We start from the raw sequence: 10,000 nt of genomic DNA, 5'->3' as shown, positions 1-10,000 counted from the left end.
AGCGCCGATAAAAGAACAATAGGGCCCCCCGCCAGGGCGGAGGTTACCTAGGCAACGAGGGAGAGAGGGAGGGGCCTCCAGAAGGGAGGGCGAGAAACCGGTTGCCCCGGGCTCGGTGAAGTTTCGGCGAGACCTCCCTCCGTGCCACCTCGACTTTCAGTAACAGTGGCCGCTAGGTGATGCCCGAAGACAACCGATGCCTGCAAGTGTCAGTCATCACGGAAAAGAAGTGAAGGATGGATCGCTCTGGGTCGGGGTGGAGGTTGGGGAGGGGGATGCGGCGGAGGCACACCGCGTCGCCGGCGTCTCCCGGATCCCTCTCAGACCAGGCCATTTCCGGGCCCAGGGAGTCCTCCCACGCGATGCCCGCGACTGGTCGACCAGAACCCCCAGGGGCACAGCCAAAGTTTCTGCCCCTGGGATCACCTGGCACTTCCATTCCCCCAGAGAGAAGAGAGGACCAGGGGTGCGGGGCGCGTGGAGGACGCCAGGGGTGGAGGTGGGAGCTACCAAAGACACAAGTGCGGTCATTAGCGTGTCAGAGTGGACTCCAGACCCACGACCTCAGAGAGGCAATCCCTGAACGAGTGTTAGTGCATGACATCCACGCTCCCGGACACGGCGTGGATTTCACGGGGAAAGCAGTGCACATCACACTCCCTTCCTGTTCCGGGGCAAGATTTTGCTCCCGAAGTACCCATTTCTCAACCGTGTTCCCCAAAGTCCACCCTGTCGTGAATCAGTCATGAATCTAGTCAGTACGGTGAATCGCGGAGCAGCCACATCCCACCACGAAGATCGGAGTCCGCACACTACACATCGCCCCACGCGGTGTCTCCCCACAAGAACATCACCGCCGTCCTAGCCGAGTAGTGATACAGTGCCATTTCTTTCATTTTCTCTTTCTCGCTTGCTATTTATTTATTTATTTATTTATTTATTTTTGAGACAGAGTCTCACTCACTCTACAGCCCAAGCTGTAGCGCTGTGGCACGATCTCGGCTCACGGCAACCCCCGCCTCCCAGGTTCAAGCGATTCTCCCGCCTCCGACTCCCGAGTAGCTGGGATCACAGGGGTCTGCCCCACCGCACCCGACTCAGTTTTGTAGTTTTAGTAGAGACGGGGTTTCACCACGTGGGCCAGGCTGGTCTTGAACTCCTGACCTCCTGATCCGCCCGCCTCGGCTTCCCAAAGTGCTGGGGTGACAGACGTGAGCCACCGCGTTCAGCCCCTACGGTGCCATTGCTTGGAAATCACTCGTGGGAACACACACTTATGGGTCACGTGTGAAGAATTTTCCTTTGTCTATTTTTTTTCCCCTTTTTTTCGTGTGTGTGTGTGTGTGTGTGTGTGTGTGTGTGTGTGTGTGTGTGCGTGCGTGTGCGCGCGCGGTGGGACGGAGTTTCGCTCTTGCTGCCCAGGCTGGAGTGCAATGGCGCGATCTCGGCTCACTGCAACCTCCGCTTGCCAGGTTCCAGCGATTCTCCTGCGTCTGCCTCCCGAGTAGCTGGGATTACAGGCCTGCGCCCCCATGCCCGGCTAATTTTGTATTTTTAGTAGAGACGGGGTTTCTTCATGTGGGTCAGGCTGGCCTCGAACTCCCGACCTCAGGTGATCCACCCGCCTCGGCCTTCCAAAATGCTGGGATGACGGGCATGAGCCACCGTGCCCGGCCTTAGCCGTTTATTTTAAAGTCGAGGAGCTTATCAGGGAAATACGAGAAGTTTGGACATCACAGGTGACAGAGAGAAAGGTCTGCAAATGGCCCTTCCATCCAAGTGGGGACCCGGCCTCGATCTCCCGAAATCATGCACCCAGTGGGGAAGCCCGGCAAGGCCCGTCTGTGTAGATTCCTCTCGGCCTCTCTAAGCACGCACTTCTCACTTTGGTGGAAGGGGCAGGGCCCTCTCTGGGACGGGGGAATCTGACAGACAAAGAGACAGACGTAGAAAAAGAGAGATCGACAGACAGAGACAGAGAGAAACGGACAGAAAGAGCGAGAGAGCGAGAGAGCGAGAGCGAGAGCGAGAGAGAGAGAGAAACAGACTAGACAGGGAGGGGGAGAGAGGGAGAGAGACAGACAGAGACAGACAGACAGGCAAAAAAGAGAGTAAGACAGAAGACAGACACAGTGAGTGAGAGACACAGGTAGAGAGAGAGAGAGAGAGAGAGAGAGAGAGAGAGAGACAGAGAGACAGAGAGAAAGAGAGGGACAGGCAGACAGATAAAGAGAGTGACAGAGAAAGACATAGACGGACAGTGAGAGACAGAGAGAAAGAGACAGAGAGAGAGAGAGAGAGAGAGAGAGAGAGAGAGAGAGAGAGGCAGACAGACAGACAGGCAAAGAAAGAGAGTAAGACAGAAGACAGACACAGTGAGAGAGACAGGAAAGACAGAAACGGACAGAGAGAGACAGAGAGGAACAGACAGAAAGAGAGAGGGTCCTAGCCCAATAGCGATACAGTGCCATTTCTTTCATTTCCTCTTTCTTTCCTTCTTTCTTTCTTTCTTTCTTTCTTTCTTTCTTTCTTTCTTTCTTCTTTTTTTATTTTTTTATTTTTTTGAGACGGAGTCTTGCTCTGTCACCCAGGCTGGAGTGCAGTGGCGCGATCGCAGCTCCCTGCAACCTCCGCCTCCCGGGTTCACACCATTCTCCGGCCTCAACCTCCCGAGTAGCTGGGACTACAGGCGCCGGCCACTACACCCAGATAATTCGTTTGTTTTTTTTGGAGAGACGGGGTTTCACCATGTTAGCCAGGATGGTCTCGATCTCCTGACCTGGCGATCCGCCCGCCTCAGCCTCCCAAAGTACTAGGATGACAGACGTGAGCCACTGCGTTCAGTCTACAGTGCCGTATCTCAGAAATCACTCACAGGAACAGACACTTACAGGTCATGTGTAGAGTTTCTTTTTTTGTTTTGTTTTGTTTTGTTTTGTTTTGTTCCGTTTTGTTTTGTTTTGCACGAGGAGGTGGCGGGATGGAGTTTCGCTCTTGCGTCCCAGGATGGAGTGAAATGGCAGAGGGGACTCAGGGAGTCAACCTATGGCAGAGATGGCACGTCATTCAGAGCGTAACGTCCACAGCGAAAGGTGGTAGGGCCGGCACTTTTAAAGGCTGAAATCCCGGCGGCTCAGGCCTGTCGTCCTCGCACTTTGGGAGGCCCAGGAGAACGGATCACTTGAGGTCAGGAGTTCGAGACCAGTGCGGCCAACATGGAGAAACCCCGTCTCTACTCAAAATACAAAAATTAGCCGGATGTGGTGGTGTGCGCCTGTAATCCCAGCCACTGAAGAAGAATCACTGGAATCCGGGAGGCAGAGGTTGCAGTGAGCCGAGGGAGTGCCACTGCACCCCCGCCTGGGTGACAGACTGAGAGAGACTCAGTCCCTCCCTACCAAAAAAGAAAGAAAGAAAGAAAGAAAGAAAGAAAGAAAGAAAGAAAGAAAGAAAGAAAAAAAAAAAAAAAAAAGAAAAAAGAAAAAAAAAACACAGGGACCGCCACCGGGCGCAGTGGCTCACACATGTAATCCCAGCACTTTGGGAGGCCGAGGTGGGCGGATCACCTGAGGTCAGGAGTTCAAGAGCAGCCTGGCCCACATGGTGAAACTCCGTCTCTACTAACATAGAAACATCTTCGGAGCATGATGGTGGGTGCCTGTAATCCCAGCTGCTCAGGAGGCTGAGACGGGAGAATCGCTTGAACCTGGGAGACGGTGGTTGCAGTGAGCCGAATCGCACCACCGCACTCCAGGCTGGGTGGCTGAGTGAGACTCTGTCTTAAAACAACAACAACAACAGCAGCAAAAAAAAAATAGCAAACGCACAAAAAAAGAACAGGCCAAAATACTCCATTGTCACTGAACGTTCCGCCACCAGACCGGAAACCCCCTGACTCAGGTCAAGGAGGTGGTGTTTCCTTCTCTCTGTCTCTGTCTCTGTCTCTCTCTCTCTCTCTCTCTCTCTCTCTCTCTCTCTCTCTCTCCCTCCCCCCCCCCAACTTTTATGTCTTGTTCAAGCAGACATGTGCAAGATTGTTACACAAGTAAACTTCTGACTGGGGGGTTCAGTGTGCAGATGATTTCATCACCCGGATAACTCAGCGCAGTACCCGACAGTTTTCGTGGTTTGGTTTTTTGTTTTGTTTTGTTTTGTTTTGTTTTTCCCTGAAGATGTCTCTCCTTCCACACCTCCTCCCTCAAGTAGGCTCCCGCCTCCCTGGTCCCCCTCGTTCTGCCCACGAGTTCTCATTATTTAGTTCCCAGTTATAGATGAGAACACGCGGTCTTTAGCTGATCGTTGCTTTCATCTTCGGCGGTGGCGGTGAAAGAGGCATGACACGAAATCGACCCTTAGGACGCTCCCCTCCGTCCACACCCCACACCCCCTCCCCACACACACCCTCATTCCTGCCCCCCCTCCTCAAACCCAAGACAGGAAGAAAGGCAGATATTAAAGTCAGAGGTCAGCCTCCAAGACGGTGGAGGCAAGGGATCTGAAAGGGTGAGCAAGCGATAGGGGTCGGGGGATGTCGTGGCCGAGCTAGCAAAAATAGGGGACCGACTTTCCAGCCCCAGCACACCCCCAATCCTCAACCGCAGCTAGCCTCTGGGTGGGGTTGCGCCTGTAAAAGCTTCTGAATGGAGAGAAGCCCAAGGCTATGGAAGGCATCAGCTCCAAGTCCGGGAAGGGAACAGGGCTTTGTGCATTGGAATGGGGCTTTAGAAGGCGGTGCTGCGGTTTCCAAAGCGACACGCCTCGCCTCGCCTCGCCTCGCCTCGCCCCGCCCCGCCTCGCCCAGAGCGAAACTCCGTCTCAAAAAAATAATAATAATTTTAAGATAATAATAATACTAAAAAATAAATAAATAAATAAATAAATAAATAAGAAATAAATAGTTAGTACAGCGGTCGTGGTCGTGAATCATTCCCCGGAGTCCAGGCGCAGTGGCTCACGCCCGTCACGCGAGCACTTTGGGACGCCGGGGCAGAAGGGTTGCAACAACATGATGAGACCCTGTCTGTGCAAAAACAGTTGAAAAGGAAGGCCGGGCGCGGCGGCTGACGCCTGCCGTCCCAGCACTTTGGGAGGCCGGGGAGGGAGAATCACCTGAGGTCGGGAGTTGGAGACCAGCCTGACCAACATGGAGAAGCCCCGTCTCTAGTAAAAATACAAAATCAACCAGACGTGGTGGTGCATACCTGCAACCCGAGCTACTACTCGGGAGGCAGACTCAGGAGAATCTCTTGAACCCGGGAGGCAGAAGTTGCGGTGAGCCGAGATCCGCGCCATTGCACTCCAGTCTGGGCAACAAGAGCGAAACTCTGTCTCGGGAAAAAGAAAAATAAAACAATAAAAATTGAAAATCATCTGGGCACAGTGGCGCATGCCCCGTGGTCCCAGGCACTACACTCTGGAGGCTGAGGTGGAAGGATCGCTTGAGTCCAGGAGCGTCCACACTGCAGTGAGTTTGGTTTTGATGGCACCACTGCCAGGGTGACAGAGTGAGACGCCGTCTGTAAATCAGTCAAGCAATCAATCAGATCACTGCAAGGAGCTCTCTATGTCTTACTTTCAATAGGTGTCTCTTCAGGCCAAGCAGGCATGGTGCCTCACGCCAGTAATCCCAGCACTTTGGGAGGCCGAGGTGGGATGAAAGAAGGAAGGAAGGAAGGAAGGAAGGAAGGAAGGAAGGAAGGAAGGAAGGAAGGAAGGACAGACAGAACAAAAAGTTTTACAACCCTTTTTTTCATAGTGTCAGGAATTTACAGATAATACAAGTAGTTTAGGTCAGGGGCCGATGTTATTAGTATTACTTTTTTTTTTTTTTTTTTAACTCCTACGGCCTGGTGGTGGTGCCAAGGTTGTCTGGCTATTTATCTGACTTTTGTTTGTTTCTAACGTTTTGCTTTCTCTCTTTCCTCCTGTCTTGTGAACTAGGCAAGGTGGGGGGAGGAGGGCAGCAGGAGCAGTAGAGGTCTCCTTCCTCATCCCCCACTTTGAGAATTTTCACTAATTAGTGGGCGGGTTCCCTTTCATTTTTACTTTTTGGGTCTTTTAGCGAGACAGAGTGATAGCGTTTTATGTAATACACTTGTGTGGAAGTTTTCTGACGAGCCATGGTAGCTACAAAACCTTTTATCATTGGAAGGAGCAAGTGTAATACACAGGGGCGCAGCAAGCAAGTAAGTTTCTTTTTTTTTTTTTTTTTTGAGACCGAGTCTCGCTCTGTCACCCAGGCTGGAGTGCTGTGGCCGGATCTCAGCTCACTGCAAGCTCCGCCTCCCGGGTTCACGCCATTCTCCTGCCTCAGCCTCCTGAGTAGCTGGGACTACAGGCGCCCGCCACCTCACCCGGCTAGTTTTTTTGTATTTTTTAGTAGAGACAGGGTTTCACCGTGTTAGCCAGGATGGTCTCGATCTCCTGACCTCGTGATCCGCCCGTCTCGGCCTCCCAAAGTGCTGGGATGACAGGCTTGAGCCACCGCGCCCGGCCAGCAAGTTTCTATTACAAGTAATACACTTACAGTGAGGGTTTTACATTTTCTACAGCTGGAAACTCTTTTCTAAATGAAGACCTAGGATCAAACCTGTGTTAAACCTGAACAGGCACATGTACTAACTTTGTCATGTCTTAAGCAGGTTAGTTTTTAACTGGGCCTTAAAACCTTTTTTTAGCAAGTAAAACAGTATTTTTTAATCAGAGAAGTTTTTACGAGCCCGACGCTTGAACTTGCGGCGTCTGTTTGGGGAAAGAGTTGGTTAAAGTCATGTTATCTTGAGGCATTAACCCTTCTGCTTCTCCAGGCCATTGGTCTCTTACGTTAGCCCTTCTATCAACATAACATGAAGAAACATCTAGGCTGCCAGCAATGTTTTCAGCCTACTGAGGAAATAGGTTTTTTTCTGTTTTTTTATTTTTATTTTTTAAATTTTTGGCTAAAGGAGGAGGTTCTGGTAACTTCTGGTTTATATGTTTAAAGAATGACTGAAAGACCTTGCGATCGTTGCTGGGCTGGACGGGTCTGGGTTTCCTAAGCAGTACGTGTACAGTGGGGACACCTTACATAGGTGTTTCTTCTAGCATGGTTATGGGTGGGGGGTGGGGTGGGGTGGTAACAACAACAAAGCAATGTATAGCATATTCATATCCAGCAAGGACGAAAGAGGTCCTCACCTGGGAAAAAGGTTGAATACAGCGACAGAACAATAGGAAAACAGTTAGTATTCTAGGAAAACTATCTGTCTTAAGATTTTTAACTACATTGACTTGCTTGATGAGTCCTCAAGCTTCGGCCGTGCATAGACTAGTCAGCTGCCGGTGTGTGACTAGAGCAGGGCTTGTGGTCCTCAGCAGCAGCTTGGAGCTTGGTCTCGTCTCAGGATCAGCCGGGCTGGATGATCTGCGCCCTGTTAGCCGGTCCACTTGTCCTGAGCTGTCGGTGTTAGCTGACTGTGGTGGATCCAAGACGCAACACCTGCAACTTTAACAGCAGTGGGAGTGGACAAGGTTACAGTATAGGGCTCATCCTATATGGGTTGTAGAAAAATTAGGTTTTACTTTAAACAGAGTCCCTAGATTTAAATGGGTGTCAGGCTTATAGGCATTATTTTTCTTTATTTAATTATGAACACTTCGTATGGCTATTTTGAAAGGCTGCATTTGCCTTTTAAAGGTTAATTTCTTTAGTTTCCGGAGGTCACCTTTTATTTGACCTACGATTTGCGGGTGGCCAACTGAACACAATCTTACAGGGCAGATACCTAGTTTGTTTGGTAGGGGTGCACCTGACTCGGAGGAGGACCGTAGGCAAAAACCTGATTTTATCTTAAGTGAATTTCCTGGCATATATCTATATATCTATCTATATCTATATCTATATCTGTATCTGTGTGTGTGTGTGTGTGTGTGTGTGTGTGTGTGTGTGTGTGTGTGTATATATATACATCTATCTATCTATCTATCTATCTATCTATCTATCTATATCTATATGGCAACCCTTTTTTTTTCGTTTTGTTTTTTGGTCGCCAGTAGCTGCTCGCTCGAGTGTCCAGTTCATGCGTTCCACCTTTTGTTGAACTTTGTGGCCGATAGGCTGCGTGTAACCTCTGTTGTATTGTTAACAGTCTTGTTAAATCTTGCACTATTCCAGCTACAGCTACAAATGCTGGCCTATTGTCTGACTTTAAAATCAGAGGTAGTCTTAAACCTGGGGATAATGTCTTTTAACAGTACTTTAGTCACTTCTTGTACTTTTTCTGTCCTGGTGGGGAAAACTGTAACTTACCCTGAAAAGGTGCAAACAAGCACTAGCCTCCAGCAGGGGGCAGTCCTGTAAAGTCTATAAGCAAGTTTTCACAAGGTATGGCTCTTTTTCCTGTTTCAGTTTCTTAGAGGAGGAGTTCCCCCCTCCCCCCATCCCCACCCCCACTCCGCCCCTTTGTCACTGTATCTAGTGGCTGAGCCTTCAGTGAGAAATTGGAATCCAGATACGGCAGAGTCTTGCTGTTTGTAACTTCTAATGTGACCATGGGCTCCTGGGAGCCTAATGAGAAGGTGCCTAGTCTGCCCTAGTCTTTACATTCTTCAGCTCCCGTCAGCCTGATCAGATGAGTGTCTGGTTCCTCCAAGGTGCAGCAGCCCTTGGCCGATGGCCTCTTTGTCTTGCGGCCTTGGCCATTTCCTGTATTGCCTTCTGAACATTTACCCTTCTAGAGTCTTTTTTTTTTTTTTCCATCTCGCACATTAATCTCTCTCTAGCCTTGTCCGGCTCTGGAATCCTTGCCTAACTTGACTTCGGTCATGTCTACATCCACGTCCGCGGCCTCTCACAATGCTGCTTCCCCCCCCCGCGTTCTCACGCTCCTACGGCCAGCTGGTGGGGCCCGAGAAACGGCACGGGCCCTGCCCCCGCCCACGCACTGCTGTCTGTCTCTCCTGTTTTCTTTTGATTCTCTATCTTTACACTTGCTTTTAGTCTTTCTTTTTCTTTTGCTCTTTTCCCTCTTTTCTAGAGTTTAACAGGCTCTTTTCTTTATACACTTGGAGGGTGAAACAGGCATACCGAGAGTCAGCGTAAATGTTTACAGTCTTACCCTCACCGAGTTCTAAGGCCCGGATTAAAGCAATGAGCCCAGCTTAACGACAGCGTCCAGGGTTACCACCGCATATTCTGCACATCTCTCCCCTCGTGGGTTGGTGAAGCTGTTCCCGTCCACGCATAGCTCCTAGTGTACTGATGCCCAAGGCTGGTCCCGGAGGTCAGATCTGCTAGAGTACACTGGAGTCCAACACCTCTACACAGTCATGCTCGACAGGGCTCTAGCTGTCGGGAGCAAGGCGGTGGGTTCAGGGTGTTCCCAGTTTAGTAGCTCAATGGTTGAAAAGGGCTGATAGATGAAAGTCTGTTGCCCACCCCCCTCCCCCCGGGATGTGGGCCTGGTCATTATAATAGACAGGTCCTCGTATCTCCCTGAGAGGCATTTACAGAGCTCGAGTAAGACCAGATCTGAGATGGCCCACTTGACTATCTCGACTTCTTTCCTTGGCCTCTGGAGGCTCCGATCCTTCCCTTCGAGGTGAGACCTGGGGCGTGTCAGCTCCTGAATCTCATTTCTGAGGGGGTTGTTGGCCTCGGTGAAGCGGGGTAGGCTGGGAAACATGGAGAAAGAATCTGTGTTATCTCTCGTGGCTCCCGTAAAAACTGGCTTCTCTTGCCGTTTCCTGGGACTCCCTTTTTAAAAAAACTCTGTGTCTGCCGGCGAAGCCGCTCTTACTTTTACTTTTGGCTATTTTGCACAAAGTTGTTAAACAGGGCTAAATTAACGCTGGCTTTGTCTATAATCTATTTCGCCGTGAGTCCATATAAAGGAATTTGATCTAGGTACACAGGCTGTCCTCCGACCCCGTCACCACCTGAACTACACGGCCAATTGTTCTCTGCCTGTAGTTCCTTCCGTGGGCCATCCAACAGCAGAAGAGGGCAATTCTAATTCACCCA

Source organism: Macaca mulatta, chromosome 10 (assembly GCF_049350105.2).
Source record: "Macaca mulatta isolate MMU2019108-1 chromosome 10, T2T-MMU8v2.0, whole genome shotgun sequence".
Taxonomy (NCBI): Eukaryota; Metazoa; Chordata; class Mammalia; order Primates; family Cercopithecidae; genus Macaca; species Macaca mulatta.
The sequence above is the reverse complement of the archived record's forward strand: the minus strand, read 5'-3'. Positions refer to the sequence as shown.